At 42.1% G+C, this 25,123-nt stretch overlaps 1 protein-coding gene across 2 annotated transcripts in view; it reads right to left on the bottom strand.

Annotated features, from left to right (window-relative positions):
* LOC105493274 (mastermind like transcriptional coactivator 3) overlaps positions 1-25,123 on the bottom strand; it is a 436,328-nt gene that overhangs the window by 327,638 nt on the left and 83,567 nt on the right. The window lies entirely within an intron of this gene.

Below are 25,123 nucleotides of genomic sequence, written 5' to 3'. Positions count from 1 at the left end.
ACAAAGGAGGAATTTAGGGTTGGCAACTGGGTTGCAAACGGCACGGGGTGGGGGGGACTGCATTGAAGCTGTGTTTGCATAGTAAATGCAATCTATATATATTATATATTTATTTGAGGCAATTTTGCAGAGAGGCTCGTGTGAAATATAGGAGAGTGGCTAAACACCTCCTCTGAGCTGCTGTTGGTTCTACCAAGGCAACAGTAAAGACAACTCTAAGTAGAAGATGGAAAGTTCTGAAGGAGAGGTCGGAAAAAAGTGGCCACGGTGTTTCGAAGGACTGGAAGATGCAGTCTGAGACTGGGAAAGGGTTTCAGTGAAGAAACTGCATTTGAGATGGGCTTTTGAGGCCAAGATTTCCACAGGGCGAGATTAGGGGAGAAGCAGTCTGGAAGCAGGGTGCAGTCTAAGCAAAGGCATAGGGGGACAAAGCAGAGGACTGATCAGGTATCCAGGGCGATGTCATAGCTAGTGCCTAGACAGACTGGTGGGCAAGTGCTGATTTGAGGGGAACGCACCAAGGGACTTAAAGGGATTTGTGCTTGGCTGGCTGAGTTAGGAAATTCAGGGCAGCGGAGGTGGGTGTGAAGCAGGGATTTCAAGGCAGAGAATTATACACCAGGAAGAAGAGAAGCAAGAGGAGCTGGTCCTGGCAGGTTTACTTGGCGGAATTGCAGCGCCCGTATCTGAATAATGAAGTTGGTGAAACCGAGAGGGCTGCAACCCAGAGATGAAGGCGCAGAGCCAGGACGTGGCTCACGCTGCGCTTCCAGCTCCAAACTCTCAGCACAGGGCTGAGCACAAAATAGAAGAGCGATGAATGAATAATACCTAATAATATCCCGACTGGCCGGCCAACTGCAGGACAAGTCAGTTTTTCAGGACTTGCCGGCCAGTCCTTTATTTTTAAACTTCTTTGCCCGCTCTTGGAGCTTGAGTTTGTTATTTACACCTTCCCCTCCAAAATGGGCACAGCAGAAGATGGAGGCGCTGCTCAGATCTGAGCATTTGGCTACCTGTAAATAGCTCTGGTTTAGCTTGGAGGAGACTGAAATTAAATGAAATGAAGTTTGAAGACTGTGTATGAATTTTAGCTTTTAATACTGTAAGTGAGCGCTGGCGGCACTGACCATCTTTAACTTCATGATACTAAGAAAAAGACTCTTCAACAAAAAGAAAAACATTCCAGTTCTCATCATTTGGTAAGGCTTTTCCCCAGGAATGCCCTTTTGCTTAATCTGACCCCACATACTTTCCTTTAAGAAGACATTTTAGGGCCGGGCGCGGTGGCTCAAGCCTGTAATCCCAGCACTTTGGGAGGCCGAGACGGGTGGATCACGAGGTCAGGAGATCGAGACCATCCTGGCTAACACCGTGAAACCCCGTCTCTACTAAAAATACAAAAAACTAGCCGGGCGAGGTGGCGGGCGCCTGTAGTCCCAGCTACTCCGGAGGCTGAGGCAGGAGAATGGCGTGAACCCGGGAGGCGGAGCTTGCAGTGAGCTGAGATCCGGCCACTGTACTCCAGCCCGGGCTACAGAGCAAGACTCCGTCTCAAAAAAAAAAAAAAAAAAAAAAAGAAGACATTTTAGTTTTGGTTCAAACAAACACAAAAGTTAGTGTAAATACTGGGAAAAAGCAGGTGGAGTGGGAGACTAATGATCACTTTTCTGTGTGATCCTGAGTGAGTGGACGGGATTTCTGGCCCAATAGTAGGGCAATATTTCAAGAATGAAAGGAAAATTTCTTGAGGGAAATGGACAGTTTAAGGATGAATATCATTCTTTTGATATCTTCCCAAAACATGTGCAAATTCAGCAAGAGGTTACAGGAAACCTCAATACCCTTGATTCAGAAATAAACACAGGTTATTTTTTCAAAAGGCATACAAGTGACCAAATAATAAAGCCATCTCCAAAAGGTCAGGAGAAATTTATTGGGAACCTACTGGCATAGAACTGAGGAAAGTCTCCTTGTAACTGGGCTTCACATAGTTGCAAAAACAGTAGGTGCCTTCACTATGTTTATTACCAAAGATAGCAAATGTTTTCCATGAAAACTTAACCGGAATCTGTTTTGTCCTAAGGTCAGATCTACAAAGCCATAATTACCCAGGTAACTTGGGTCTGATGTTGCCTAAAATATCCAGGTAATTACAGGAGAAAGGTCATTTCCTCTGTATAATCTCAACTATACCACTGGCTGTCTATTCTGGCAGTTATCCAGTTAAGAACAGCCTTTCACATTTCACTTTGTGCTTGCTTAGACCCTGCGAAGACCGAAAATCTTAACGAGTTTTTAAAAATCCCCTTTATAAATATTCCCCTTCCCTTGCCCCATTCCCTAGGATGATCTGATGACTTCCTCACAAGACGATATACGAAATCCTCTTTGCTAATTTTTACGTTCAAAGGAAATGCATTCTGGAAAGAATACTGTGAGACAGAAATGAAACAAGAAAGGTGAAGAGGAAGAATGAACAGGGGTGCCAAGATCTGCAAAACTGTGGGGATTAAAAGATTCATAGCGAGAGAGAAAGAAAAAGAGAGAGGAGCAAAGCAGATATGCAGGTCAACAGACGTCTTATTCAGAGTTTGAGCTTTGTCAACACAGGCAGTTTGGGGGCAGAAAGAAGCGCATCTGCTGGTCTGTGATTGCACAAGAGAAGCTACCACTCCTTTTCTTCACAAAGAAAAAAAAAATGGCATTTATCTCAAGTACAGCAAGGCATATTAGGATTCACCTCCCCCATTCTTTCTTCCCTCTTCCTCCTACCATCTCCCTCGCCGCCTCCCTTTCCTGTTGGAAGAGAAAAGGTGGGAGGGAGAGGAGGACCCACCGGTCACAGACAACGCGGTGGGATTCTCTTTCTTCAGCTTTTACCAGCCTATGGGGGTCAGGATGCTATTGGTTCAGCTTTATGTGTGATATGGTGCCTCTCACTTAGCAACAGCGAGCAGGAGAGGCAGGAAGCAACGCCACCTGGCTCAGCAAGTGTGCGGATGGTTTAAAACGAGCCACTCACTCACAGGGAGAACAGAGGAGGAGGGAAGAGAGAGCAGGCTGAGCTTAATATATTGTACTATTAAGAGCAAGGCTTAATCAGGGTGTTAACAACAACCAACAGGCAGGCTATGGGGGAAGAGCAAAGACCGGACAGGAGTTATTTTTAATGAGTATCTACGTATACATCATGCACGTTGCCTTCATTTTTTTTTAAAGGACAAACAACACTGTGCTGCCTGGATGGTGGGTGGGGAGAAAGACGGTTATCCAGGCAAAAAATAAGAGATAAGATGCATCTAAAACTCTACAGTGAGTTTACTCGGTTTTACTTTGTTTTCACACCAGGGTGTTACTAGAAAAGAAAAAGTAAAATTGGGTGTACTTGAAAAAGCAATTGGCTACGTAATCACAGGATTTTTTTTTAAATTAGTCAACACAGTAGCTATTTCTAAATCTTAAATTCCATTTTAGCATTTGAAAATTAACTTTCTGGAGTGGAAAGTGGCAAAAGAGAAGTACATCTCTGCTAGAAAGATATTTTTTTTTCCCTTTGCCTCCTTTGTGGTAAAAGGGAAATTTCTAAGAAGGATGCTGATAGAGTTCTGAAAGCTCACACTGCCTGAATATAACAGGGCTCAGTGCCAATAACAACAAGGAAATGTATTCTGCTATTGCATATTCTTTCATTTCTCTTAATAGAATTTTCCTTCCCCTCTATTCTAGGTCTTCCCACCAAACTTTAGAAGGATTATCTCACCTACTTATCCATCCCAACCCACCCCACTCCATAACATCTAAGAGTCTAGCCTTACACCCTAAAATATAAATGGGAAAGCATCCTTCTTTCGTTTGTGGAGAAAAAATGGGAGTCAACTTGGGTCTTTCATTGGAGTCAACTGTTGCCCTAAAGACAAAGCCCAACACTCTGGAGGGCACAGATGGGCCTCTGTCTGCCCTTCTAAACCAGACCCAATTAACCCCTTAAGCTCTGAGGAGTAAAAGCCACTGACTACAGTGACACCTACTGCTCGGGGTACAGCTGTACATCCTCGCACCACCTCCTAGGTTCTCCAAAGCAGCCATTTGTTCCACTGCCATGGGTTCCACTGAACACATTTCTCTCTGCTCTGGACTAACACCTGGAGAAAGAAATTTTCAGCCCCCTCATTCTAAGGATAGCCTCTGAACCTATAAATCAGGACCTTCTATAGGCAGGAGTCCTCACCTATGGGGATACAACACGCTCTCAATCTATAAAGTGACCAACTCTCGCAGTGAGTCTATACAAGAAAGGCAGAAAACAGAGTCTGAGAAGAGCCCACGCCTCCTTCAGAATCACTACCTTGAAATTACTTGTTAATCCTGTTTGATAACCACTGAAGTTATCCTGGAAAAAACGAAACTTTTACTCTGTATCCACTGAATTTTGCTCTACAGAGAAAAATATGATATGAAGCACTAGTACAATCTAGAAACTCCATTTCCAGTTTATACGATAGCATGTTAGTTAATCTATTCCTTCTACTCTATGCATTAAGTCAGATGCCAGAAATTCCCTCCCATTGAGAAGGAAATCCATTTAATTATGGAATTCAAAGTTATACTTCTCTGAAGTCATAGCAGAAATTCCTATATGTTGAGGACAATATCTGTAAGTCAAGGAAGGGCAAAAAATAAAATCATTAACGGAATCCTTGACTTACCCTAAAATAGACACTGAGTTTAAAACCATCTTAAAGGTGCCAAGAACAGAAACTCAGATGATTATAAAATTAATGGTTCAGGCCAGTCACAATGGCTCACACCTGTAATCCCAGCACTTTGGGAGGCTCAGGCGGGTGGATCACCTGAGGTCAGGAGTTCAAGACCAACCTGGCCAACATGGTGAAACTAAAAATACAAAATAATTAGCCAGGCATGGTGGCACATGCCTGTAATCCCAGCTAGTTGGGAGGCTGAGACAGGAGAATCGCCTGAACCCGCGAGGTGGAGGTTGCAGTGAGCCAAGATCGAGCCATTGCACTCCAGCCTGGGTGACAGAGACGAGACTCAATCTCAAAAAAAAAAAAAAAATTAAATTAAATTAATGGTTCAGGAGGTACAGCTTATTTCATTTTTGACAAAGAATATCTAACAAATCTTCACCAAGATAGGTACACATTGAACAGAACACAAGTAATGCTGAAAATTTAAATATCACCCTTCTTTCTGGATGCCTGAAGTGTTATGCAAATATTTTGCTTTTTATTCCCAAACATTCCACTTGAAATAACTGGATGTTACATTGTGCTATTCTCATTTTCCCAAGAGGAGCTCAGCAGTTCGTCCAACGTTGTCACAGAGCAAGCTGGTGGAGGGGCCGGGGTAAGAGTCAGACTTCCTAATTTAAAGCCCTTGACTTAGCTACTGGGCCACCAGAACCAGGCAATTCTCTCTGAAGCCCTGTAAGGACTATCTCCGACCTCTTACTGATACCTCACCCCTGTGTGTGAATTTGTGTTACTGTCTCAGAGTTGCAATAGCCCTATTTACATTCTTCTTTAAGTTTCTTACTTTGTGACCTCATTTATCAGTTGCTTTCATGAAATGGGTTAAGGAAAAAAAATGAGAATGTGGGAGGCTTAAGTAAAACCTACGAAATGCCCAGAAATGATTCACACATAAGTTAAATAAAAGGCTAAATTTACCCACCTATACCTACCTAACTCTAATGTTTTAGCACTAAAATGAGTATTAAGTGAAAGGATACTCAGAAAAGCAGCTGTACTGGCTCTCCACTGAGACACAGATCCACAAGGTGGAGCCACTGCGGGGTAGCCAGCTACATAATCAATTAATAGCACAACAGGGATATTTTCATTCTTTTCCATAGAATTTCCCACTGGCAGAACACACCTGAACACACATCTGTGTGGGGCGTGCAAAGTGTAGCTCTGTGGCTCTGCCATGGATCACCTAGACCCCAAGTAGGAATCTGTTCAGTGGGCTGTGGGTGTTCCAAATGGCATCCTTAAATGTCCCTCAAAAAACTCCTTCCTTCCTTCCTTCCTTCCTTCCTTCCTTCCTTCCTTCCTTCCTTTCTTTCTTTTTTGAGATGGAGTCTCACTTTATTATCCAGGCTGGAGTGCAGTGGTGTGATCTCGGCTCACTGTAAACTCTGCCTCCTACGTTCAAGTGATTCTCCTGCCTCAGCCTCCTGAGTAGCTGGGATTACAGGCATGCACCACCACATCCGGCTAATTTTTTATTTTTAGTAGAGATGGAGTTTCACCATGTTGCCTAGGCTGGTCTTGAACTCCTGACCTTAGGTGATCCACCTATCTTGCCCTCCCAAAGTCCTGGGATTACAGGCGTAAGCCACCATGCCTGGCCAAAAAAACCATATATTTCTATTTGATGAGAAGCTCGTTCCCTCAAAATATTCTTATATCTGCAACTATTTCCTCCTAACAGGGAAAGTAAGTGGTGATACATTTGTCTCCATGAATCAGTTCTTTTCCAGACACAGTTTTAACATAAAGTCCAATATCCAGTATCACCCTAACAGACAGCACTTATGAGGGATATAGAGCTGAAAGAGGCCCGCAGAACCCTCCTCATTCAAAACCTAAAAGTTGTATTAAGTCAATCATGAAGAGAGACAAATACACCATGGGCAGTTACACATTCCTCAGACGATAATATGAACGGCAGCCACCAACAACTGGTGCTCCTGGTTTCGTGTTGGATAGGCTGTTTGGAAACGTGTCTCTCCAAACAGCCCCTTCCAGTATTCTTCATGTCTTCCACAGCAGCAGCATTCTCTCAACACCCACCTGGAAATGGGGGGCGCTCTGACTACTCCCCTTCATCTTCTTCAGTGACTCAGCATGACCCTTGGACTATTACTTTGGAATGTCTCACATCTGGCTTTCCCATTCCCATCCGAATTAGGTAATTCTGTTTGGAAGCATACCACTTTACACCAGTATTACTGCAGGGGCCACATTCCCAGATCCTGGCTTTTCTCCTCTGGGCCATCTGGCTTGGAGATACCTTAACTTAATCATGTCAGATCTAAAGAACTTTGCCACAACGTGGTCCATGCAATTCTACTTTTATAAACAAAACCAAACATGGCAACATACACGCGTGCGCATATTTATTTTAAAATTTTTGACTGAATATATCAGGGGCCAGCAAATCTTTTTTTCTGTAAAGAGCCATTTAGTATATTTTAGGTTCTGAGGGCCAAAGGACAAAATCGAGGCTCTTATGTAGGGAGAAAACACGTTTCCACAAATTTTTGGTTGGCAAAATTCAAAACTTTATTTCTGGACACTAAAATTTGAATTTTGTTCAACTTTCACATGCCATGAAACACGACCATTATTTTGAAAATCTTTTCAACCATTTAAATATGCAAAAATCACTCTTAGCACATGGGCCATACAAAACAGGGGGCAGGCTGGGGTTCTGTCTCATGAGTCAGAATATACGTCAAGTGGTTAAAACTGTGGTTAGGTCTAAGAATAATAAGTAGAACAAAAGATAGGGTTTTTTCTACTTCACTTTTAAATTAAGACATGTCTGTATTTTATTACAGACATGTATTACTTTTATGTTCTGAAAAACAGTAACATGGCCGGGCGCAGTGGCTCACGCCTATAATCCCAGCACTTTGGGAGGACGAGACAGGCAGATCACCTGAGGTCAGGAATTCAAGACCAGCCTGGTCAACATGGTAAAACCCCATTTCTGCTAAAAATACAAAAATTAACCGGGCATGGGATGCATGCCTGTAATCCCAGCGACCCGGGAGGCTGAGGCAGGAGAATCACTGGAACACGGGAGGAAGAGGCTGCAGTGAGCCAAGATTGCACCACTGCACTCCAACCTGGGCAACAGAGGGAGACTCCGTCTCAAAAAAAAAAAAAAAAAAGAAAAGAAAAGAAAAAAGAAAAAAATTAACATAAGACTTGACTGACTGGTTTGTTGATTAAGATAAAGATCTCTTTAGAGCTTTCAGTTTCCTCCATATTCTTCCCATTTAACTTAGTTTCTATGAGGATAGCGGTCTCTTCATTATCTGCCTAAGATGCCTTGCACCTCTCCTGTTTTCACACGTTTGTTGCCTGGCAAAATCACACTCATATTTCAAGGCTTATTTCTTATTTCCTAACTTTCTCCTGCAAGACTTCCACATCTATGACAGTATGGGGAAATCTTCAGTCATCTGATCATCACTTGTCAGTTAATTTAGTGTGTTTAATCTCATCTCCTAATTAGTATATGAGCTCCCCACAGGCAGGGACCACCTTAGAATCTTCAGTGCCCTCCAAGGCACCAAGCACAACGATGAGTCCCCACCTCTGTCTTCCACAAATACTGGACAGCTATTGATTTGGTCAACCTATGCTAAAACACAACTGTAGAATATTTTTTAAAGTATACTAGAATCAGTAGATGAAAGAAAGAAATTTTGTCTTCATTTTTAAAAATATTTCTTAACTTTTAGAACTGTCCAACAATGAAATATGCTGCCTCTTGAAATAACAAATTTCCTGACACTAAAAAGTATTCAAAACACAAGTGTCTGACCATCTGTCAGGGATTCTGTAGAAGGAATTCCTGTATTATTTAGGTCAGACCACACGGCCTCTAAAGTCCCTTCTCACTCAAGAATCTGTTATTCTGATGAACTCTATTCCCCTACCCCAAATATCTCATTTATTTCTTAAAATTAGGTGATTCAAAGTAACAGGGGTGACAAGTTCACAACACAGATAATAATAATTTTAAAAACCTACTTTTTTGTCATTTTTTGAAATTCTATGGGTATATGGGTTAATTAGTTTGTTTTAAGCAGGCTTGGTATGTATGATAAACCACCAGCACTAACCTGAAGAAAAAAAATCCCAGAGCAGTGTGAATTTTTTTGCCCCTTATTTAGAAAGATCCCTGTAGATGGTTTGCTTATTGTTTTTGTTTATTTGTTTGCTTATTCTTTTTACCAGATTACTGGGTTGCTGTCACTAATCAGCTGCCTGGACAACATGTAAATCATAAATACATCTATATTTTGCTTATCTTGAATCTGGCTTTATAGAACCTTCAGAATTCTGCAAACACCCCAGATTGAAAAGGAGCTTAGAAACAGATATTTTACCACCTCTTGGGAGGTAAAAATATAGCTCCTTGAGCACTCAGCTACAAGTAAACATGACTACAAAAAGCCAAAGTACAAAATTACACATCATGAGTTATTTCATCAAGTATATCTACTCAGTACCTACCATGGGCAGTCAGGCAGTGCTCTAAGTACCAGAGACAGATGGTGACCAAAGACCCAGACCCTAACTCAAGGATTTACACTGGTCATCAAATGAAGGGTCAGTTAGTAGCTCTAGGTTTTTAATTCAAAAACCTAGAAATGGAGAACTGATGATAGGAGAGAAAACAGCAAAAAGAGAAGTACACGGAAAGAAGAGAAAGGGGAAAATGAGGCAAGATGAGAATCAGCTGCAGCAACAGGGGTGTGTGGCATTAGAAGTAAGGGCTGGGAGCCCCAGACACTGACAGAGAAGAAAGGATGGCTGAGATGTTCCCAGAGGCTAATACTGGGAAGCACTGGGGCGCCAGCTCCATGTGTGTATGCAGTCCTCCATGCGGCATGGCTCCTGCTGCAGGGGGAATTCGCTTTACCAAATTAACTGGTGTTCAGAGTAAGAAATAACCTCTCTACATCCCAGTTTCCCAAGTACTTTCTAAGGGTGTCATGACATATGTTCTAAAAAGCACCTATTTCAAGGCCTGGCACACAGCATGCCCTCAGCTAATCTTAGTTTTCTTTTCTTTTCTCTCTTTTTTTTTTTTTTTAAGACAGAGTCTTGCTCTTGTCGCCCAGGATGGAGTGCAATGGCGCGATCTTGGCTCACCGTAACCTCCGCCTCCCGGGTTCAAGCGATTCTCCTGCCTCAGCCTTAGTTTTCTTTTTGTATTTTCCTTGAGTCATTAAGGAAAGGTTCTGGCGGGGCGCGGTGACTCACGCCTATAATCCCAGCACTTAGGGAGGCTGAGAGGGGTGGATCACCTGAGGTCAGGAGTTCAAGACGAGCCTGGCCAACATAGTGAAACCCCATCTCTACTAAAAAATACCAAAAAATTAGCCAGGAGTGGTGGTGGGCGCCTGTAGTCTCAGCTCCTTGGGAGGCTAAGGCAGGAGAATCGCTTGAACCTGGAAGACAGAGGTCCCAACAAGCTGAGATGCGCCACTGCACTCCAGCCTCAGCAACAGAGCAAGACTGTCTCAAAAAAAAAAAAAAGGTTCTATCCCACCCTAAGTCTTCTGATCATAAAAACAAATCAGGAGTTACAATAATAGCTTATGATTATTGAGTGCTTACTGAGTGCAGGCACTAAGCCAGGAACATTAAATGAATTATCCTGACAGTCCTATTACATGGGGTCCATTTTGGGGCAAAAAAAAAAAATAAATAAAGATTAGAAAAGTTTACTAACTTCCCTAGATCAGAAGGATAATAAATAACAAAGTCAGGATTTAAACCCAACCAGTGCCTACCCTGAGCAATGAAACAAGACCCCTGTCTCTATGAAAAATTTAAAAATTAGCCAGGTGTGATGGCACACATCTGTAGTCTCAGCTATTTGGGCGGTTAATGTGGGAGGATCGCTTGAGCTCAGAAGTTCAAGGCTGCAATGAGCTATGACAGCATTCCAGCCTGGGCAACAGAATGAGACCTTGTCTCTATTATATATATATATAATGTGTATATATATATATATATTTCCCCAAAAGACTAATATGGACTCCAGGAGTATTTGCCAGAAGATTTTTTTTCTGAAATTACAGAAAGAAGACAAAACATTTTTGTCTTAAATCTTTTCTGTTTTACCAGCATTAAAACAGAAGAAACCTAAGAACAGACCCTTGGTCAGCAAAAGAATGTCCTAAGGTGATGGCTAAGATAATATTTTATCAATCTTTAAGAGAAACATAATATTCCGCATAGTTGACTATCCAGATAACTTGAAGTTTATCGCTGAAGTAAAAGGCACTTTTATGGTAATCTTTCTAAAACATTAGATATTTATATTCCTATATTCTTAAACAGAAAATACCATATTCTTGATGGTTTATTATGAGATCATCGTTATGAATATTAGTAGTAATAATGGGCTGCAATTCAATTATCTTTGGGTTGGGGAGGTATTAAACTCAATAGGGCTTTTGGATCTTGCATTCAAGGACCCCAAATACCATGTCTTCCAGGTCTCCATGTCTGCTTTTTGTATTTCTTTTTTTCCTATTCTCTGCTATTTTTGTCCTTGTTGCTTTCACCCTGCTTCCAGTCTTCTTCCTCATTTTACACATGGTTGGCTTATGGATGATCTCAAAGTGGCTCCATGCCTTGCCAGGGTTAAATGTGAAGGCCCCCCCCACCACCACCACCTTTCTCTGTGTTGTGGGGGTTTTTTTCAACTCACTTCCAGGTTCCAGATGACTGAGGTTGATGGAAGACCTCCGATTAAATGTACAGTTACTCTGTCTCTTTTTAAAAATGCTTTTTTTTAAAAAAAGGAATGTAGATTACTGAAGAAGTTTTATTTTATTCATTTGAGAAGTTAAAATGTACCATGCCCTCTCAAAATTAAATATTAACAAATAATGGAAACGGAAGGAAAAAAATTGCATGATTCTTTCAAAAAGTAAAATAGATCCATGTTTTCCCTTTAGAACACTTTGTCTTTGAAGCCCTTCAAGCTCAGAGTACTTTTTTTTTTTAGAGGTGGGGCTCACTATGTTGCCCAGGCTGGTCTCAAACTCCTGGGCTCAAGCAATCCTCCCACCTCAGCCTCCCAATGTGCTAGGATTACAGGCATGAGCCACCGTGCCCAGCCCCAAGTTTAGGGTATTTTTTAAAATGACTAATTTAAATTTCTTTGCTAAGAAAAGAGAACCTAACATTTGATGTAATTTTTTCATTATTCCTGCTAAATAGATATTAGCTATAAAATGAACAATCATATATATTATATATAATAAAATTATATTGTTAGATATATGTGTATATATATGGCATTATTGTTCATCTATATTTTCTTAGTATTTGTATCCTGCCTCAGTTATTTCATGTTCTCATGTTTCAAAATAGTGTCTAACTCACCATGTTCTAGCTTTCTGGTATTCCCATTATTTTAATCCACTACCATTTTGTTTCATTAGTCTCCTATTTGAGCATTTAGTTTGTTTTATAATTTTTTTCCTATTCTTCTGAATTAATCCTTTCGGTCGAAACAAGGACTTTCATGTTATTGGCCCAATAAGAAATCCAAACACAGAACAGAGAATAAAGGAAGAAAAAGAAAAAGAGAATCAATAGGAGACAAATGAAAGAAGAGTCTGGGACTATGTTTTCTCCTGAGAAGATGGCATCTTCTATATAAAACGCTGGTAATTGCATCTGTTCTTCTGCATACGCTGAACAACACTGTGATTCAGGTGAAGATTGTTTTTTTCGATGTAATTTCACTTATTGCCTAGATTATTTAAATGCAGAGCAGAATCAGAATGCAGTGCTTTCTAGAACAACTCTCATTATTTCTACTGGAGCGTTACTTTCCTTTTAAAAAATCTGTCTAAAAGAAGCAAAGAAACAGGTACCTTTCTATTACCAAAAGCTTTAGGGCAACTTTAAGCTTGAGGAAGAAAAGAAAACCCTGTTCTTACTCATTGTAATATCCCTAGCAGAGTCACAGGAGCATACCAGGCAAAATCAACACAGTCACAAGGCAAAGTGGGGATTCAGTGAACACTTCTGAGAGGAATGCCTGCTGGCAGGGAGGGTGTTCCTTTCCCAGAAGGAAATCACTTCTTTTTACTGTACACAGACTTATGGATGGAAAAGTTTCAAACATCTGATAACACCCAGTTCCTTAGGAATGTGCTCAGGAACAGCTGCTGACTGACGATGATTTAGGTCAAAGGTGAAAAGAAATGCTCTGACATTCTCATTATCTGATTATTAAGGAGATTTTAAAAATACTTATTATTTAAAAAACTCATAAAAGAAATGCATAAAGAAATGGCTGAATGTTCAAGAAAGGAATTACCACATCTAGGCCAGCAGATAGTCTGATATAGGTCAAATTTCATAAATTTGTATTAGCATATTCCTCACTGAAAGGAGGCTGGGGTGAAAACTGACCTATATAATTTTAAGTGTGTCTACAAGAGCTAAAGACCAAGATAAGATATAGGAAAAAATTAAAGGATTTGTTAGTTTTGCAGAAATTGTCAGAGTTTCTATAGCATTATAATGGCAAAATCAAATATGCATCTTTTTCAAAAAGAAAAGCAAAAGGCATCTAAAGCATTGGCAAAAATGTTTTCCACCAACAAAATAATTATTATATATGAAAGTCAAAAGACCCCAAATTTTTGATATGATGTGATATATATGATAGAATATCAATTTTTTATTTCTATTAATAAAGGTCTAGAAAAGTTTAGCTGGGGTTTGCAAGGACATCAAAACAAAGGAGCAATAGAGCCATTAGAAGTTACAAGCCTAGGCTGGGCGCAGTGGCTCACGCCTGTAATCCCAGCACTTTGGGAGGCCAAGGCGGGTGGATCACCTGAGGTCAGGAGTTCGGGACCAGCCTGGCCAACATGGTGAAACCCCATCTCTACTAAAAATACAAAAATTAGCCGAGTGTGGTGGCGGGCGCCTGTAATCCCAGCTACTTGGGAGGCTGAGGCAGGAGAATTGCTTGAACCCGGGAGGCGGAGGTTGCAGTGTGCTGAGATCATGCCATTGCACTCCAGCCTGGGCGACAGAGTAAGACTTCGTCTCAAAAAAAAAAAAAAGAAAAGAAAAGAAAAAAAAAGTCACAAGCCTGAAATCAAAGTCAGGCCTGTGAACCAAAATGAGCTAACTTCTCTTAATTTAACCCCCAGTACGCTTCCCCTGATACAGCTCAGTAACACAGATCTGAAAAACATTGTAAGAATTTCTTTGAACAGGGCATTAGCTCTTTGAACAGGGCATGGCCAGTCACAGTAAATGCATAGAATGCCATTTCAAAGACAGACACTAAATTAAAAGGAAACTTAACAGTCTTGCTTATTTTACGGATTTCTCCTACAAAGAGTGTCAGACCCTTTATTAATGTTATAAAACAGTGTTTGAATAACCATTGCCTAAGTAAAATGTCACTATTATAAATGATATTCTGATGCCCTCAAATATTCTAGAATTCATTTAAATACACGTATTGAATATTTTGTTATTCATATAAAAGTAAAATGTTTGACCTATTCCTAATTACAGTATTAATGCAACAATCAGCGTGACCACATATAAGTGGAAATCTACATACATACGCCATTGGCTGTCAGTCACAGGGCCCAGGTTCTAGCTGAAATTCAGCAGAGCATCATCTGTTCAGTTAAATAGGAAGGGAGAAGCAGCAACTGGGGCCCCAGAAATCTTTGTTTTCATTCCAAGTAACCACAAAGAAATATGATGGCTCAGGTTTTATATGGTCAGGAGTGACAAAAAGGCACGCACGTTTGATGTGGACTTCTACATGGTCCCCACAAGCAGAATTGGATTGTCAAGTCTCTACTCATCTTCTATGTTTCCTGTTCCCTCAGCCACCAGCAGCAAATCCTAGAGCCATATTTCATTTTTCAGTGAACACCCTGGGAACAGTCACTGCTTTTTACCGGAATTGGAATCAAAAGAAAACACAGTCCTTAAGTAAGTTAAACAGTTCAGTGCACCAAGGAGATTTATCATAGAGAGATATCTGCCTAATGAAAGTAACCCCCTACCTACGATATGGGAGACTGCATTCACTCTCTAGTCAAAAACCATACTGCCTCTGTTACAGGAAGAAGACAGCAATCTAGCACCTCTAAGACTGGCAGGAAACAAAATGCTGTTCTTAGAAGGTCTGGTATGAAAGAATTCTGAAGGATTTCTATAATCAAAACAATGATCAAAGTTCACCATGATGCAAGAGTTCCAGTACGTCAACTCAAGGCAAGTAACAAGACCAAGTTTACATGCAATTACTAAAATACAACCTTGGCCAGTAAAAATTTGTGTCAACCTAGATATAGCTTTCACCCATTTAATGAAAAATAAGAAAATATGATGTTCAGAATGGAAATGGTCTTCATGAGGAAGGCTGTTGCTTCTCTCAGAAGCGGTCACCTTAGTCCAAAGCTTGTTACTTAGACTTCATTTGGTGTTGGCAGAAATTACCACTAACTGGCAAGAGGAACCGAGAAGAGAATGACAATATGGTGCCTGTATATGCAACTGCCACAGAGCCCAGTGTTTTGACATTGTTACTGAAACAAACTCAACTATTTATGAGAGCTACATTGAATCAGACAGTTGGTGTGGCAGAAAAAAACATCTGTTTCTGAAGTCTTTTTGTCTAGAAAGTCACTAAGAAAGGAGGAGAAAGCACTGCAACCCCCAACACAAATACCTCCAAAAAAACCATAAACAGCATTGCCAAGTGGGAACAGATACCTCGCGCCCCCATCATAACAACACACAGCAGACTTGGTTACCCAGGAGCCTCAGATGACACATCACTGTGGACAGCAATCTCTCTTCTGGATAGTTCAAAGTTTCCCTCCTCACACACTGAAAAAGGTTTTTTTAAAACTTGTTTTTAATAACATACCTTCAGACCTGTTTGCCTTCTTAAGCTGAGAACATGGACAAAATTAAACTTTTTTCTGGATCTCTGGATCATGAAAATCAGAAAATTTAACAGGCAGTGGTGAACTGTCTCCCACACCATCACGGTTGCAGGACCAGCAGCACTGGCATCCCCTTGACAGAACTGCAAATAGTGTACTCAGACCCCTCCCCAGACCTATTAAATCAGATATCCTTGAGGCAGCGCCAAGCTATCTATGTTTAAGCAAGCTCACGAGATGATTGTGATGGAGGCTAAAGAACAAGTGTCATCTACTAAATGACTCTACATTGCTGTGCTCTGAGAGTTTTCTGTCTGCTTTCAATGGGTTTTCCATCTATTCGCTATTATTACTAATTTCCGCCCACCATGTAGCTGGCTTTGTCAGTCCTTCTCTCTTCTGATTTGCTGTATCTAATCTGCTATAAGCTTAGAAATCAGTTGTTAAAATCACGTATACAATACAAATAGGTAGGATGAAACGAGTAAAGAACTGCTTAGGAATGGGAAAAGCGCTGCTATGAGGAAAGTGCATAGTTCTAGGACATAGATTTTGAGTATCTATTATGGTTATGTAGAAGTCTTTTCCACTTATTTCCTCAACTGCACAGTACTTCCTTGAGTTTACTCATCAGAAGAGGTTGTTAGATACTGAATTCTGGTCGATAAACATGTTTCTGTAGTTTACAAGTGAGTAACTGCAACATTTATCTTAACATTTTTAATATAAAGTATTACCACTCATTAAATATTTGCTATGTGCCAGGCACCGTGCTAAACATTTTATATACATTATTTACTTAGCTCCTCACAACATGATGCGAGTATTATTAGCCCCATTCTAGATGAGAAAACAGAGGTAATTTGCTATTGAGTAACCCGCTTAAGATCATAGGGCTATTTAGAAGCATGGCCAGAACTCAAGTTTGCTGGATTTCAAAGCCAAACAATTTTACTTATTTTTATTAATATCTCTTGACCATGCAGGAAAGAGGCAGTGAGGCCTGAACTCAAAACTTAGAAGAGAGAGAGAGAAACAGAGACACAGAGAGAGGGGGAGTGAAAGCCACAGAGAGAGAAAACGAATCTCAAGAGGAGGATAGGGCTGTAATAAGTGATCAGTATTTAAAGAAGCATAGATAGATCCTTCCTAGGAAAAATCAGGAAGACAAGTGACTCAAGTCATGCCATTCTGTCTGGAAAGCCAAAGCCTGCCAGTGTCCCTGGTAAGAGAGGTCCCCTGTCCTCCTCTCACACACTCACTGTGGACCCCTATCAGCACTATCTCCGCTTCCTACCTGGTCCCCATTATGGGTAGCCTTAAAGGATTTCCCAATCTACTTCCCACAGGGGCCTATATTCCCTTTTATAGTTTGCTTTGGGGTCTTTACAGTTATTATTTAAGCTTGTTTAAAACATACATCATCTTCTTATTTGCAGACATCATGAAGTTAGAATCTTCCAGCAGAAGACTGAAATACTGTAACTGACAGTAACTGACCATCTGGAACACTATAAATGTCTTCTTTACTTCTTTCTTTGTTTATTTGTTTGCTTGCTTGCTTTTTAAAAAAAGTAAAAGGAAAGATTTCAAGTTGCTTTCTTTTAGCTCAAGATTTTGCTAAATATACAGTAGCACTATGAGGCATTGTGTGGTGCTCTCTAGAACACTGAATATACAAACAGATGCTACAGGTGGATATAAAATAAGTCACACTAGGCATGCTGAAAGAGGTTATTTAAGAATGTGCTCATCAAGCATCAAGACGGACCCTGTATCTTCTTAGGCCCCTTCTCCTCCTTAGAACTGCTGGGAAAACTCCATTTCTTACATCATCCCCATTTCTCACTAGGGAAAATCAGAAGCAAACTTTGTATTTTAATAATTTCATTCTAATCCATATTTAATCACATAAATGGGCCTCTGCTTTCTAAATTTCAAACAATCCCCTTTGATTTGGTTCTTTGAAGAATCTATGGTCACTGGGGAGGTATTTCAGGAAAAAAATGTATTCTATAAAGTACCTATAGCAATGACTGAATTGAGAGGTAAATCCAATTATTTCATAAGCGAGGTATCGTAGCATTCTGACATAACACTCATGCTGGGGAAATGTACGCAGGACACTTGAAGCCTTTTGTGTCTTGATAAGATGAAATGTAAAGGGAATACAAGTATCCACAGCCTTCTCAATTGGTGGCATATAAAAGTGCTTTACTAATTTGTAAATGTTTCTATTGTTTACGTAGTTGGGTTAGAGGGTGGCTTTCTGCTTTTCCACACTTCCAGAACTAGTTTTTTGGGCTGATTCCTCCATGAAAGGTAAAAGGTAACCATCCAACTTGGGCTTCTAGCTCCCAGCAGATCAATAAGGAACAAAACTTGAGTCCCTTTTGACTCTGCTGTGGCCTGGTCCTCTTTGGAAAACAATATTTAACAGTAGAATGTATTCATCAGCTCAGTCTGTCCCTCAAGGAGAACACACTTTCCTTCTCTGTCCACCTATCAGAAAATCACCACTTCTTCTCTCTCCTGACCTTCATCCCTCCTCGCCTTACTGAAAACAACAGAACAACAACTGTGCCCTGAAACTGAAGGGAGGCTTTTAAGTTTCGTTTCTTAAAGCTCTCTTCTAATGACTAAAAGGTCTTCTCAAGGCCCTTTTCAAATTGATGGAAGTCTCCAAAGATTCCAAACTTTCCATCTCCTGAAAATGAAGATTCTTTCACCCAAATTACCAAATCACTGTTTAACTCAAAAACAGAGATGACATTTTTCTAATCACCAACTGTCAGTCTGGATTGAGGTCACGTCTGCCTTTTCACGGACATGTAAAGTCACTTGTGGGGTAAAAGTCGTATCCATGAAGTTGTCTCTACCATTAAATGCCAAGACCTAGTAGCAAAACAGAAGTACAAACTTGCTTTTCTACAGAGTAAAACCCAAAAGCCACTGTGTGAAGTTATAGATAGTGAGAGATGTGAAAGTATACATTAAATTAACATTGAACACTCAGTTGTATTTGGACTTATGGTTTGCTTCTTTTTCCCCCAAGAAAAATTCCATCAAGGTAGAAGCCCATGTCTCTAGTATTAATTTTATAGAAGCGGAAGGAAAAGAAGTAATTATTGTACATATCAGCCGGCTCTACTGATGGTGCTGTCTCTCCTATAAAACACAGCCCATTCTTTCTGCTTTTGGAAACCAGGAGCAGCCTTTCACCCACAGAGCTGTAACTTTTCAAAATCAATGCTTCTTGGCTTTCCCATCTTCAAGACCTTCTGGATTAAACTCGATGCAGACAGTACCTGCTGACCTTCGCCACTTGTCAGACTAGCAAGGCTAGCAGAGTTTGTTGTGAGAATTTGGAGCCTGACTCATCCATATTAAGATTTTTGAACCCACTCTGGAACAGCCTTGCCTTATGTCTCTCCTAGGCTATCAAAAGTTACAAGTTGTATTCCCTCTTTAAAAAGTAACCTAACCCAAGAATATCAAAAGCTATAGACCAGTTGAATCCATGTGAGATTATCCTCATCATAAAAAGGGTTTTCCTCTGCCCAGTCCACCTCACTACCACAATTCCCAGCACCTCCATCAAACAGGAAGGTCCATGAGGAAACATACCACAGCACCGCGCCCGGCATGAAGCTGCTCAATAAATATCTGCTCCATGAATAAATGACATCCTAACTTTACAAAAAGATTTACTCAAGGTTTTCCTCATTTGTAAGAGCTTACACAGACTTCTGGTATGTGCAACTGGTGTGCACACTGTTACTGATGACTGAGCTACACACAATTTTCAGAAACACCTCCATGTGTTCACTAACCAGACACAAAAGATGCGTGAAAATAAGTGAATCAGACATATGAAACATCCCAGATAGATGTTCGCTTTTCAAAACTGGTGTGTGATAACTGGAATCTGAGACGTGAATGAATTTGAGCAGCAAACACACCTAAGTATGAATCACAACTTTGTTAACAAACAGGACTGATAACCACTCTGAGCCTTGGCTTTCTAACAGTGGGAGTGGGGATAATGCCTTTGAAGTTGCTGTCAGGAGTAAATACATCATTAAGTAGCTAACATAGTGCCTTATTGCATAGAAGACATGGAATAAAGGCTGATATGTGCAACAGGTTCCCTGGATAACATCGGCATCGCTCTACTTGCTGTTCTTGACAGAGGTTTTAGAAAGCACCATTCTGACACTTAAAACCCAGAGCGCTCTCTCAAGAAGTATAGACTTCTCAGGCCACACAGGCCAGCTTGCCCAATTTGACATGTATGTGGAAAGATGTGCCCTAGGAATTAATCTCAGAGCAAGGAGTTCCAACTTAGTTCAGAATACAAGGATATCCACAAAAATAGGAGCAGGAAAAAAAATCGTATTGCTGAAAAATGACTCTATTTCCTGCAAGGTCACCAGAGGCAGGGAATATACACAACACGGGAGGCCTGTGTGGACCTGGCCTAGAATAGCCAAACACTTGGCAGGCAGTGCCAGGACTGCCCCAGATCCACCCATCCCACCAACTGCTGCTTCCTTTCTGGGAGAACCCATCCAATTTAAGTCTCAATTAGTATCACTTTGAACCTAATATCTGCAGATCAGGGTTGAGAGATGAACTGCAAATCTTTTAGTGCCAATTTCAGATACAGAATGAAAGGGATTTTATACCACACAGACTACTTCTAATCTCAAAGGTTTCCAGTCTTTTATGTAAATGGGTTAGGGCCAGCGTCACTTATATGAGCAGCCTCAACAATAATGTTCATCTATGAATCCCTGAATAATACATTTTGGCATGCCTTTTTTCCAATGTTAAAGCTTTCTGGAATATTTTCACTAGTCTGGAAGCAGGAAGAACAACTCAGGATAGTAATCAATGAAGTCACTAAATGATTCAGCCCTCGTGTGCCATTAAGAACAAATTTTAGAGGTGTGTATGTGTGTGTGTGCATGTGTGTGTGTGTGAGAGAGAGAGAGAAAGAGAATAAGAAAGAAGAGACATAGAAAAACGTCTCATACTCTCAGAAAGGATTTAATTTCCTCTACTGCTCAGGGATATGACTTAAGCCCAGTTATCAAAATGGCCAAGAGTTTGCAAATCTGTCACACAGATTCTAAAGAAGTGCCTGGAATAGCCACAAAGTTAGGGAGGGAGACAGCATAAGTGCTATTTACAATAAAACTTATAATAATGTCTACATGTAATTAAATTGCCATGTCCTAGGATATAAACATAATTAAGGAGGAGAGGGTATGATTGATAGAATTAAGTTCCTAAAACAGCAGCATTTCTGTATTGTCTCAATATTTAAAAAGCATACTCAATGGCCATGATTAGGCAGTTAATTTTATTTGTGATAATGAATATAGCATAAGGCTGAATTTTTTCCGGCATTTAAAGCTTTCAAACATTTAAAATGTATACTTCAGCTAATACATAAATGTCAATCTTAACCTTTTTTTTTTTTTTTTTTTGAGATGGAACTCCTCTCTTGTTGCCCGGGCTAGAGCATAATAGCACGATCTCTGCTCACTGCAACCTCTGCCCTCCGGTTCCAGCACTTCTCCTGCCTCAGCTTCCCAAGTAGCTGGGATTATAGTCATACGCCACCGTGCCCACCTAATTTTGTACTTTTCATAGAGATGAGGTTTCACCATGTTTGCCTAGACTGGTCTTGAACTCCTGACCTCAGGTGATCCACCTGCCTCGGCCTCCCAAAGTGTTGGGATCATAGGCATGAGCCACCACACTTGGCAATCTTAACTTTCTTAATCTGCTTTTTGTGAACAGAAAGGCCTTTTCTGACTTAGCCTTGCGTTTCTGTCCCACAGGAGAAGGGGAAATGTGGAGTCTTTTGACTCGGTTCCACTATGCAGGGGCTGGCTCTTTCTCTAGTAGCCAAGATTGTGCCACTGCTCTCCAGCAAGGGCGACACAGCAAGATAGAAGAAGGAGGAGAAGGAGAAGGAGAAGGAGGAGAAGGAGAAGGAGAAGAAGAAGGAGAAGAGAAGGAGAAGAAGAAGGAGAAGGAGAGAGAAGGAGGAGAAGGAGAAGGAGGAGGAGGAGAAGAGGAGAAGGAGGAGAAGAAGAGGAGGAGGAGAGGAGAAGAGGAGAAGGAGGAGAGGGAGGAGAAGAGGAGAAGGAGGAGAAGGAGGAGGAGAAGGAGGAGGAGAAGGAGGAGGAGAAGGAGGAGGAGGAGGAGAAGGAGAAGGAGGAGGAGAAGGATGAGGAGGAGGAGGAGGAAGAGGAGGAGAGGAGAAGGAGGAGGAGGAGAAGGAAGAGGAGGAGGAGAAGAAGGAGGAGGAGGAGAAGGAAGAGGAGGAGGAGAAGAAGGAGGAGGAGGAGAAGGAAGAGGAGGAGAAGGAAGAGGAGGAGGAGAAGAAGGAGGAGGAGGAGAAGGAAGAGGAGGAGGAGAAGAAGGAGGAGGAGAAGGAAGAGGAGGAGGAGGAAGAGAGGGAGAAGGAGGAGGAGGAGGAGAAGGAGGAGGAGGAGAAGGGGGAAGAGGAGGAGGAGGAGAAGAAGGAGGAGGAGGAGAAGGAAGAGGAGGAGGAGAAGGAGGAGGAGGAGAAGGAAGAGGAGGAGGAGGAGAAGGAGAAGAAGGAGGAGGAGGAGGAGAAGGAAGAGGAGGAGGAGGAGAAGAAGGAGGAGGAGGAGAAGGAAGAGGAGGAGGAGGAGGAGAAGGAGGGGGAGAAGGAGGAAGAGGAGGAGGAGGAGGAGGAGGAGGAAGAGGAGGAGGAGGAGAAGGAAGGAAGAGGAGGAGGAGAAGAAGGAGGAGGAGGAGAAGGAAGAGGAGGAGGAGGAGGAGGAGAAGGAGGAGGAGAAGGAGGAAGAGGAGGAGGAGGAGAAGGAAGGAAGAGGAGGAGGAGAAGAAGGAGGAGGAGGAGAAGGAAGAGGAGGAGGAGGAGGAGAAGGAGGAGGAGGAAGAGGAGGAGGAGGAGAAGAAGGAGGAGGAGGAGAAGGAAGAGGAGGAGGAGAAGAAGGAGGAGGAGGAGAAGGAAGAGGAGGAGGAGGAGAAGGAAGAGGAGGAGGAGAAGAAGAGGAGGGGGAGAAGGAAGAGGAGGAGGAGAAGGAGGAGGAGGAGAAGGAAGAGGAGGAGGAGGAGAAGGAGGAGGAGGAGGAGAAGGAGGAGGAGGAGAAGGAAGAGGAGGAGGAGGAGAAGGAGGAGGAGGAGGAGAAGGAGGAGGAGGAGAAGGAGGAGGAGGAGGAGAAGAGAAGGAGGAAGAGGAGGAGGAGGAGAAGGAGGAGAAGTTAAGAGGAGGAGGAGAAGGAAGAGGAGGAGGAGAAGGAAGAGGAGGAGGAGGAGGAGAAGAAGGAGGAGGAGGAGAAGGAAGAGGAGGAGGAGGAGGAGAAGAAGGAGGAGGGGAGAAGGAAGAGGAGGAGGAGGAGGAGAAGAAGGAGGAGGAGGAGAAGGAAGAGGAGGAGGAGGAGGAGAAGAAGGAGGAGGAGGAGAAGGAAGAGGAGGAGGAGAAGGAAGAGGAGGAGGAGGAGGAGAAGAAGGAGGAGGAGGAGAAGGAAGAGGAGGAGGAGGAGGAGAAGAAGGAGGAGGAGGAGAAGGAAGAGGAGGAGGAGGAGGAGAAGGAGGAGGAAGAGGAGGAGGAGAAGGAGGAGGAGAAGGAGGAAGAGGAGGAGGAGGAGGAGGAGGAGAAGGAGGAGGAGAAGGAGGAGGAGGAAGAGGAGGAGGAGGAGGAAGAGGAGGAGGAGGAAGAGGAGGAGGAGGAGGAGGAGGAAGAGGAGAAGGAGGAAGAGAAGGAGGAGGAGGAGGAGGAGAAGGAGGAGGAGAAGGAGGAGGAGGAGAAGGAAGAGGAGAAGGAGGAGGAGAAGGAGGAGGAGGAGGAAGAGGAGGAGGAGAAGGAGGAGGAGGAGTAGGGATGCATTTAGAAGGACTACAGAATAGGATACATAGTAAAATCATACCATGGAGAAAGATCGCCGAATTGGAGTCTTTAAAAAAAAAATCTAAACTGCGCGTGGTGGCTCACGCCTGTAATCCCAGCACTTTGGGAGGCAGAGGATGGCAGATCACGTGAGGTCAGGAGTTTAAGACCAGCCTGACCAACATGGTGAAACCCCATCTCTACTAAAAATACAAAAATTAGCTGGGTGTGGTGGTACACACCTGTAATCCCAGCTACTCAGGAGGCTGAGGCAGGAGAATCGCTTGAACCTGGGAGGCAGAGGTCACAGAGAGCCAGGATCACGCCACTGCACTCCAGCCTGGGAGACAGAGACTCCATCTCAAAAAAAAAAAAAAAAAAAAAAAAGGAAAATCTAAAACAGTGCCAGACTCTAAGTTTTGTGAGGACAAGAACACTGTCTTGGTTACCATTGCATTTCTGATTCCAGCTTCAATATTTCCCACTTAGCAAGTGCTTCAGAAATATTTGTTGAATGAGTAGCATACATTCATGTTAAAATAAATAGTTGGGAAAAAAATCTCTTCATATTTTAGCCCAAGTACTTTGGCTTTGAGGCCTAGAGACAATCTCATTTTAATCTATAGTAAACCTGTTTTGCAATCATTAAAATGTTTCTCTTTGAAGGTAAGCTTACTTTTTCAGATCACTGATGAAGATATTCAGAATAAAGTAGAACACACTCTAGAAGGACAAAAAGAGACAAGCTTCAAAACTGAAAGCAGAACCCAAACACACACACAAAAGCAAACAAACTGCCTTGTAGCATCTTTGCAACTGACACCCAAGAACCAAAATGAAACTGGCTTTCCTCAGCAAAGTCCAAGTCAGAATCATAAAAACTCCTCGAAATACTACAAATGGCACCTATGTGACAAAGAACAGTTTTACAGCCTCAACACTCAGTGGACAAATGCCTTCAGATGAACCACTCCAGAAGGTAGGACTCCTACCTAAGGCAACTTCTTCATACTTTAGCTTGTTATCTTTGTGCGAACTTGATTGAGCCTTTCACACACACAAATGACTTTTCCCCTCTCCCTTTGGTTAAGACGGTCATCCGTTAAACATCATTAGGAAGTAGAAACCCCCCTTCCCTCTCCAGAGGGGGAACCTGCTCTGTGCTAATAACCACACAGCTAGGTCTGGCCTTGCAGCCGCCTTGCAATACAGCCCTGGGCTCTTCGTGGGCACTGCCAAACTTCCCACAGCAGATAATAATGTGCCACCTAAGGAGGATGGCGGCATTTTTCTGCCCTGAACTCCAGCTTCCAGGATCACTCGCCTAGGTCTCATCTTCCAAAGCCTCCTTTGTCTATCGAATGCATACTATGTACCTTGTCATTGTGGGGAGGACAAAAACAACTGGCGTTTCTCACAAGCTGTGTGAAAGAGCTGCTGCAGAGGACCCATGTGTGCACAGGCTCCGCTCACACTCTCTCTGTCTCTCCCTCTCT

This window comes from Macaca nemestrina, chromosome 3 (assembly GCF_043159975.1).
Source record: "Macaca nemestrina isolate mMacNem1 chromosome 3, mMacNem.hap1, whole genome shotgun sequence".
Taxonomy (NCBI): Eukaryota; Metazoa; Chordata; class Mammalia; order Primates; family Cercopithecidae; genus Macaca; species Macaca nemestrina.
The sequence above is the reverse complement of the archived record's forward strand: the minus strand, read 5'-3'. Positions and strand labels throughout refer to the sequence as shown.